The sequence below is a fragment of the Physeter macrocephalus genome, chromosome 5 (assembly GCF_002837175.3).
Source record: "Physeter macrocephalus isolate SW-GA chromosome 5, ASM283717v5, whole genome shotgun sequence".
Taxonomy (NCBI): domain Eukaryota; kingdom Metazoa; phylum Chordata; class Mammalia; order Artiodactyla; family Physeteridae; genus Physeter; species Physeter macrocephalus.
In genome coordinates this window covers 97,704,611-97,714,661 of record NC_041218.1, presented here as the reverse complement: position 1 = coordinate 97,714,661, position 10,051 = coordinate 97,704,611, and positions in this window count along the sequence as shown.

Here is a 10,051-nt window from a genome sequence, read left to right as displayed (position 1 = left end):
AAGTCTCAAGTTAATTTCTTTTTTTTTTTTTTTTTTTGCTGTTCCATACTTCCATTTCTTTTTTTGTTAGTTTCCTTATGTTCCAAGGAAAAAAAGGTGGTGGTGGAGGTGAGGGTTGAGTGTTGAACACGCTTCTAACTTTTTAACACAGGTACTTTATTTATACTCACCAGACAGTTTACTTATCTCCAAGTGAAATGCCCAGTTTATGTAAATTCATACCAAACCCTTCTTATCTGTTTTAGGTAGGAAAGTTACAATTTTCTAAAATTAGAAAAAGAGAATTGTTATAGTTTTGCTTTATATTTACTAATTTGTCTTTTCTATGCTTATATTTTGCTAGAGGAAACCTTTCGTCCGAAGTATTTTACTGTATGGGCTCAGTGATGTGTGCGTGTGTGTAATTGTGTGTATGTGCCCACATTAGCACATGCATTAGCCTTCATTTCCTGTCAAGTTTAATAATGAATGTATATTAGGAACTAAGTAAAAACCCCACTGAATTACAAATGAGTAACTTTATTATGAAATTTATACGGATGTTATCATAAGTAAGAAAAAATAACTAAAAGAAAACAAGTCAGTTATAGAAAAATATATAAATATGTGTACATGTAAAAACATATATGTACATGTAATACATATATTACACATCTAACATGTGATGTATATATACATATATAGGGGGCAGAGAGAGAGAGAAAATTTGTCATCATTTAAAGGAACCATCTAAATCCATTTCATTTAGAGGTTTGGTCCTTTCTCAGAAATCAGTTGTCTGAGGATGTGTTCAAACAAAAGGGAAGAGAGCAGTGCAGTAATTCCTTCCTGCATCAAATCAAGTGTCTGCTCCCTTAAAAGAATTTTGGCGTTTCTTCTACGATCCGATGTTTTCTTCTCTTTGGTCCGTGAAAAGGCAGGATCCATAGAAATTCTCCATAACTCCCTTTCAGGGTTTCTTTAATTGTCATGTCACCAGTGCCTACAGTAAGAAAAAATAAGGAAGACAAATTGCTTATCCACAAGCAAGGCTCACAGAGCTGTTTCAAGACTTCTTAGATATAGATGATTGCACCGCTTGACTGTTCACTTTTGAGAAGAGCCTGTCATCCTAGGAATCCTACCACGCCTTCAATTCACTAGAGGGACACCAGAGAAGTACTTTTCTTGCAGAAGACTTGGCAGCTAAAATCTGAAAGCAGTTTTGGGAACTATTAGGCCAACTGATGGAATAAAAACGATGAAGGATCGTCTTTTTAAGAAACTGATTTCTGCTTGGGAAGCAGTTAGAGGAAGTGTTGAGAGAAGGTCTAAATCACTGTCAGAAAAGAGCATCGAAAGAGCCACCCAGGGCAAGAGTTAATTTGCTACTGTCATTCTGACCGTCATGGTGGTGGTGGTGCCCGCATCATTGTCATGTGCGGGACACAGTGTTTTAAGACAAATACAATAATGTGGCACCAACGATCCCAGGGAGTACGCCTTTCATTAATGAAGTTGTCCATACAGTTCAGGACCGTAGCTTAAGCTGTTTGAAAAGCTTGGTACTCACATGGGAGAAAAACATTCATTATGGGGAAACTCTTCCATTGTGAAAGAGAGAAAGAAAGAAATAGCAAACACTGCTAATGTATGCCAGAAAGGGCAGGCCTGAGGCAGGGGAATGACAAAGCATTGGGCTTCAAAGTGTTTATTGTCCTAGAGCTGCCAAGCACTTTGAAGACAATCATCAAACCCTTCTAAACTGAACCAGGGAGGCTTCTCACCATTGATCTCAATAACAAATGTCTGTGTTTCATGGTCAATTTTTTTTTAATCCTTCAAAGACTCTAAGTAAAACTGTCATTAAATAGGCTATTTTAGAAGATAAAACTAATTTTCCATCTGAGTAATCATATCCCAAATATGATCAAATTGCCAACTAGATGAAATGGCTTGAAATGGTATCGCAATAATACACTTAGTAGATATTTTTATGCCAAATTATTATGGGTGTTCACAATCCTGAAATCAACTAACTAAATCACCAGTCTCCATAAGATCATGGACAGGCCCATGTTGCCAGGAAGTTACTACTAATGGCCTCAGATTAAAAACATGGAGCAAACAAATACAGCCTCTTCCTTTTGGACTTGGGATAAGATTTGAATTACATTGAAGATTCTAGCTACTTTGGTTGATTTAATCATTCATTTAGCTGCTTTACAAAAGCAGTCTGGGCGGAGGACTCAAAAGAGTTTTCTCCCAGTTAAATGCTGCCCAGTAGGTAGGACGGCACTGTGACTCCTCGAAAGCAAATGCTCGATGGCCCCATCAATGTCCCAGCAAGCCAAGTGTCAACAGGGTACAGAGAATCAGGATAAGCATGGCTTCTTTTTCCCAAGAGAGCTTGTTCTCACGCCTGTACCTGGGGGCCCTCCAGATCATTCCTGCAACCAGGCATCATAGGGTGAAGGTGAGCAGCTTTTATCTTTGGGCTTTAACCACTTCACAAGACAGGAAATGTAATGTGAACCCATTTTATAAGGAACAAGTACCCAATTATGCTTCTGTTTCGACCCATCCATCATTTGGAAAACTGATGTTCAAAATAGTCATCCCAGAAGTGGGAGAACATGGATTAAGCCCTGGAAGTACATTCTATGGAAATCCCTGTAAAAAACACCTTTCAGATGATCAAAAAATGGTGGGGGGCGGGTGGGGAAAGCAGATGAAACCCGGGGCTGGAAAGGATGAGGTCAACTGTGACTTAGCCTCACCAGGAAGTGATCTGATCAGTACATGTGCTGACCCCTAGGAATCAGATTGCTTGAGGTTTCTTTTTGTCGTTTTCCTGAAGGAGAAGGAGGTGCCCAGGGGAAAGTAAGGTGGGGAAAGCTGCACCCTCCACCTGTCAGACTCCCAGGACTTGGGTCTAGACCAGTGGAGAGAAGAGGCTGCAGGCAGAAAAGGAAGAAGCCTTTACATCAATGACTCCGTGTAAAGGGGCCATTCCTTTGGTACCCGAGAAACAAATTGTGATACTCTATGGAAAAGAGGACCATATTCCCAAATTATGCATTGAAAATAGCACTACGGGTGATGCATAGAAAATGGTCCAACAGCTTTGGGAGCCGTGAGAGATAGGACCTTCACCAGATTTTGGCATTGTCAAGGTGGCCTCTGGAAGCAGTGGCATTATGATGGATCCCCACTGGAGGTATGGAAGAACCTGAGAGAGACCTTGTAGGAACAGAAGCTGACTGGGTGGTTTATGGGCACATGTGAAACACCTGAGGTTTCCCAGGCAGAACTGGATAAAATTTAGGGATGGGTTATGGACTTGACTCAATTCCATCTTTGAAAAGGTGGGGCAAGAGCTTATGAAATTCAGCCTGTTTTATTCAGTGCTACCACCTCTGCTTCTACAGATTTGTAAGGGTGGAGGCAACTGGGTTTACATTGGCATTATATGTGGTGACACAGAAAAGTGTGGTAGGTCCTCAGGAAATATTTTTGAACCCAGATTCAAACAAATCACAGAGGTATTTGTCTTATTAATGCAAGTCTTTAAAAGCAACTCCTTATAAGAACTCTGGGAGGTGGGACTTCCTTTTCAAAGACGGACCATAGCCACCATTTTGCAGGTGAGAAAACTGTGGCACAGGGTAGTTAAATAACCCATTCAAGGTGAAACACCTAGCATGTGACAAGAAGTAGGGTTTCAACCCAAGGAAGCCTCGAACCCACCATTGCACCCTCAGCCATATGCTTTATTGCCTTTCCACCAAGAGCATGATTGCTCTTACCCTATGATTCTGCTGGTTACACACAACTGCCTTATTCTACTTCTGCCTGTGGATTGTGTATTTACAGCTGATACAACCAACTGCTTCTTCAGTTGGTAACCTGCGGAGCAGAGACATTTTAGTGAGGAGAAATAAAATGCTGGAGCATAAGTCAGGAAATCCAAGCTTTAGACAGCCTCTGTCAGGAAATAACTCTGTCTTGTTCAGTCCCATTCACATCTTTGGGTTTCATTGTCCCTGTCTATAAAAAGAAATGAGTTAGAATCTCCACAAGTGCATTTCAGCCTCAAGATTCTAACATCCAAACTGTCCAGATCTGGGTTAGACACATATCTTTGGGCCAAAGGACCTGCTTCTCCCTTTGTAGCAGATATTACCCCCAAGGACCTACCTAATTATGAGATATACTTTTAAATTGATTGTCATTCTGTTTTTGATGTCCCATTCAGTGCTTTTGTTGTAACAAGAACAACAGTGAAACATTTGGCTTAATTACTTCTTGTGGAAAAAATAATTGTCAAAAACACTCAACCAAATTGGCTAGAAGAGTTGCTTCAGAATTACTCACGTTGCTTTGAAAGAAGAGGTCAAAGCAAAGAGATGAAGTTTGGCTACACGGCAGATGTATTTATGTACAACGTAATGTTCTTTTTAGCCTATCTGGCTGTTTCTTGAATGCATTTATATATTTCTGGACTGTGTTTTACTCTGCACATCAGTGGATTTCTACCTCTTTTCTCTTTCACTATAAAGAGAGTGTAAGTTTTCGCTTCTGTGTTGTTATTTTCAATCATTCCTTATTTCTTTAGAGTATTCTTCTGGCTTTTTCTGAAAGCCAAGGTAAGGTCATTAAGGGTAAAACATGTAGGCAGAGAAAGTTTCAAATGGGGCTTCATGTCCAAGGCCAGAAATTCTCCAACTTTAATGTACACAATCACCTGGAAACCTTCTTAAAAATACATATTTCCATGCTCCACTCACTGAGATTTTTGAGACCGTGGGTCTGGAATAGGACCCAGGAATCTATTTCATAAAAGTTCTGGAGTAGTAGCTTGCTGCTTTCCACCTTTTAAATTATTCAACAAGTCAATACAGGGGAAGGGCTCAGTGAGGATGAAGTTTTACTGGTTTGGTTTTGGTTTGGGTGTTTTTCCAAGTGAATGGAGGTTGCCAAATTAGAAAAGTTGGGACCTGCCATACTGTATTGGTAACCCTGAATTCCTCTCTGGGAGCAAGTAGTAGGTGGTGTGGCTAAAACTTATACCTCCCCGGTCTGGGTTTTTTTCTCTGTTCCAACAGTCTTTTCCAGAAATGTGGGTAGGAAATGCGAGCCCATGGTGCAATGACTGAGGAAGTAGACACTTTCTAATTTAGTAGATAACAACTACTAATAAAAGATTATTAGTAGTTGTTACCTAATTAGAGATGGATAAGGTTTTAAACTGTATGTATAGGGTTTAGTGATATATTCCTACCTCCTTGTTTTCCCTTTAGATTTAATATGAAGGCAATTTTAATAATCCTATAAATTCATATCTGAAAAAAATCAACCCGGTTTCACACTGCATTCACCTTGCTGGAAATTGTGTATGCATGGAGAAATGGAAGATCAGTGGATCATGAAGTGAACACTAAATGTATTTGGTCCAGGCTGTCCTTGGTCTTGGTGATGTGAGCAGATGTTCGCATTCTAGATTTATTCTTCTGTATGTGGGAGCTGATGATACCTATTCTGCTTATGTTCCTGAGGTGCTATAAGAGTGAGCTTATGTCAAAGTGCTCTTTCCATTCTCTTTGGTCAATAAATACAATCTCCCAAGGCATCCGTTTTTTTCTAACCTTTATTTTTTTTCATTCAATAACTTAATGTCATAACTAAACCACTCAGCACTCCACTGTGAGATGAGTGGATGAAAAAGCACAATCTGTTTGAATATAGTTTTTAAAGAATGATAGTGACTAACCTTCATCAAGCTGGATTTTTGATAGTAGTTTTTTTGCTAAACTTGAAAAGCTATTTCTCCATAAAATAGTAGAACCAGTCTCCGAAGCTCTTTGGACTGATGTGCTATACATTTACCATCTCACTCCAAGGTAAAGTCACTGCAAACGCATTTATTGTACCACTTTCCAGAAACCCACAACAGAAAGCTCTTTTATTTGAAAAGGCAGAAGGACCCCTTTGGCCCATTGAGAGGGTACAAAGGAAGCTGAGTTAACTGTCAGTAAAGGAAAGTGTTGGAAGGTATTTCTAATCATTATAGTTATGCATGCCCTGTAATACTTGGCTTCCAAGGTTTTTTTGCTTTCTTTTTTTATCTTTTGAGTTAAAGAAATGAATTCGATTAAACATACAACATAGTGGTGAAGAGAATAACTTCTAAGTTAGGTGACAGAAATTTTAGGTCAGCTATTTAGTGGTACTGTGACGCTGGGCAAATTATTTAACTTCAATAACCATGTTTCTTTCTCCCCTTTACTTTAGGATAGAAGTAATATTAGGTAGATATTTTTCAACTGGAAAGACTTCTAGATGGTAGAGCTCAGTGTCTGGCGTGGTGAGTTTACCATTGACCCCTGCTAGAAATATCTAATTATATTTTTATGGCTCCACCCTCCAAGAGTGAGCAGAAACGTGTCCTTCAGTTAGACCCATGGCCCACGCATTCTGGAACTTGAGTTCTGACAGTTTCCCCACAGGATATTTTGAGAGTTGATGTTGTTGCCAGCTATGATGTCAAACACAGAGGGTTATTGTTTTTGACCCAAAGGGCTTTCTTTAATAACCCTGTTATAACTATCTTTTTCAGCTTAGTCTACCGCTTGAGGTAACAAATTCTATTAGTTTAATATATAAATTAAAGTAATACCTAGTTTTGTTGAATTGATAGAAACTGAAGTGCCCCCTATAGAGAATTCTTTTTCATAATTGAAGAAGAGTCTTTTAAATACTGAAAAAGAAATTAGGGTTGATCTGTGTGATCAATAGGATACTGCAGAGGTGATGGTATGTCACTTTGGAGATGTTATAAAAGGGCCTTTGGCTTCTATCTCTCTATCTCTGTCTCTCTCTTCCTTTCTGTCTGTCTCAGATGACACACTTTGGGGGAAGCCAGCTGTCATGTCAAGAGAAGCCCCATGGAGAGGCACTGGTGGTGAGGAACCAAAGCCTCCTGCCATCCTCTTTAAGTCTCGCTCCTCTTTTATAAGTTTAGATAATCATACCTTCCTCTTGAGTCATTGTGGAGTTTAGATATAAAATATACAAAGTTCAAAACAAGAAACAGACCCTCAATCATAGCTGACTTTATCATTAATATTACTGATATATTTATTAAACTTACCCAAGTCATTCAGCTTGTATGTGGCAGAGATAGGATTCCAGAACGGTTATATCTGCATCCTCAACCCGTTGCCTGTCCGCTGTACACTAGTGTCAACTGATGCCCATAAGAAATTTGGGTACATTTTTCTTTTTTTGGTTATACATTTGTGTGGATTACAGGTATCCCTATAATTCTCCTCCAGTGACTCCTGCAAAGAAGGGACCTCCAGTTGGGTCAAGGGGATGCATGAGAACATAGGAGCAGAGTACTAAAGGACAGGGAAAATTCTGTGGTTACACACGCATAAGAAGAAAGAGAGAAAAGAAAAGAAATATGGTACATGTCAACTCAGAGTGAAGAGAATGGAGGAAATGCCATGTTAGAAAGTTTTGAAGCAGTTGCAAGGAGAGAGAAGCTAGATGTGCTGTCCTGGGGGAGTGGCTCTGATTAGCAATATGGATAAAGATCTTCTTTAACAAAATTTATTGGAATATAGTTGATTTACAATGTTGTATTAGTTTCAGGTGTACATCAAAGTGATTCAGTTATACATATACACATATTCATTCTTTTTCAGATTTTTTTCTCATATAGTTTATCACAGAATATTAAGTAGCGTTCCCTGTGCTATACCATAGGTCCTTGTTGGTTATCTATCTTACATATTGTACTGTGTGTATGTTAATCCCAAGCTCCTGATTGATCCCTCCCTTCCACGTGTCCTCTTTGGTAACCGTAAGTTTGTTTCTGATATCTGTAAGTCTGTTTCTGGTTTGTAAATCAGTTCATTTTTTAAGATAGATTCCACATATGAGTGATATCATATGATATTTGTCTTTCTCTGTTTGACTTACTTCACTTAGTATGATCATCTCTAGGTCCATCCATGTTGCTGTAAATGACATTATTTGGTTCTTTTTTTATGGCTGAGTAACATTCCATTGTATATATGTACCACATCTTCTTTATCTATTCCTCAGTAGATGGACAAGTTCTTGGTGTACATCACTAGGAGAAAGATCAACCAGAGTGGATTCCTTCCTGTGGATTTGAACCCAGAGTGTGGGTGGTGGCCAGCTTTGCAGTGAGGTAGATAGGGCTAGTAAAGTTGTTAAAATTGAGCCAAAAACACATGACCAGTGTTGATAGGAAGATGGAAGAGCTCATCTTAGCTGGGAGGTGGAAATGAGGTGAGTGGAGCAAGATGAGCCATGCCCCCAACAGGGAGAGATCAGAGGAAAGGCTGAAAGAAACAGAAGGATGAGACGACATGAAAAGCCCACGAGGAGCTGCTAAATAATTATACTTGGTGTTGTGAGCTGAGTTTCAGGAGACTGGTTGTTTTATTTTGGTTTTAAGGAACATATACCTAAATATGGTAAAAAAAAAAAATAAATTAAGTTGTGTGCTGAAACTATTAGATGAGCTGAATGGGATAAGATACCCCTCAAGACTTGAGGTAGAGGCATCTGATGTCAGTGGTACAGAATCTGGGAGGGGTCCATTACTTCCTCCCCTGTACTTGGTCAGCAACCACAGTTCGCTCTGGTGTCCTGAGGGTTAGAAGACAGCCCACAGGGGAAGACAGCTGTACCTGGTGGGGATGGTCCTCTCTGGGAGGAGCTGGCAGGATAGGTAACAGGGAGACACTTTGGTGAGATATTGAAGAAGAAGCGAGAGTGCAAAGATTTTCAGAAGCCCAACTGAGAAGCAGAAATGACATGCAGTAAATGCTGTATCCACTCCAGAGTATGAGCTTCCTGATGACAGGAGCTCTGTCCACCCGGCCCTAACATTGAAGAGTGTCTGACACAAAAAGCCCAATAAATACTTTAATGAATGAATAAATGAACCAATAGCACATTTTATGAATATGTCCAATATGGAGTTGGATACGTATGTCTGATCACAAGAGAAAGAGATCTCGGTTCAGTGTAGGCGTGGGAGTAATAAATCAAGGCTTTGAACACTATTCCAAGGACAGGCTGAGAGACAGGAACCTACAGGGCATCAAAATTCAGGGAGTGAGCCGAAAAGGAGAGGACATGAAGGGTCTAAGGATGTGGCTGTAGAAGCAGGAATAGTGCTAGGAAAGAATGGTGGAGAAATCATGTGTAGAAGAAAGGAGTGCTCAAAAGGGACAAATGCCCCAATAATAAAAAGACCAAGGAAGATACTGACTGAAAAATATCTGTTGGATTTAGCAACAGGGAGGTCATCTGTAACTTTGGGGAGAGCCATTTCATTGGAGTAATGGAAGCAGAAATCAGATTATTCTGACTTAAGAAGGCAATGGAAAATGAAGAAGTGAATACAGTGAAAGTATTGTTTTAATAAGCTTAACTGTAAAGGGAAGGAAAGCCACCAGACAATCCTAAGAGAGGAGCAGAAAATGAGAGATAGCTTTTTAAATGAAAGATTTCAGCCTGTTTGAAATTTTAACCCAAATTTCAAATTGGACTTCCCAGACTCTTTTTTTCCCCCGTGACTCTTGTGATCAAAACAAGATTGACTTGAAGTCCATCCTCAAGTAGTTGTTGTGGTCACTGCTTGGGGTGGGGATTATTGATTGCTTATTTTCTTATGGTCTGACCTCATTTTTTCTTAGCTTCCTCAGTCATCACTGAATTGACCAGACTGGAAACTTAGCTCCTCTTCAAGTTTGTTAAAATCTACACAAGTTGGCAATTTAGGGGCATTTAAGGGGTATTGCTGAATGTAAGCTATTATCCATTTTATACTTCCGAAATAAGCTTAAGTTCTACTTTCTAAGAGTCTCTTTCTTTCTTTAGCTATTTCTTGGCTCTACGCATTAGAGAAAAATCCTTTCTCAGTCATCTTTGGGTCTGATCATACATGACCTTATTATAATAATAATAATTAATATTATGAACATAAGATCCTCCTCTTCCAATAGCCCCTTGAATAATGGTTCTT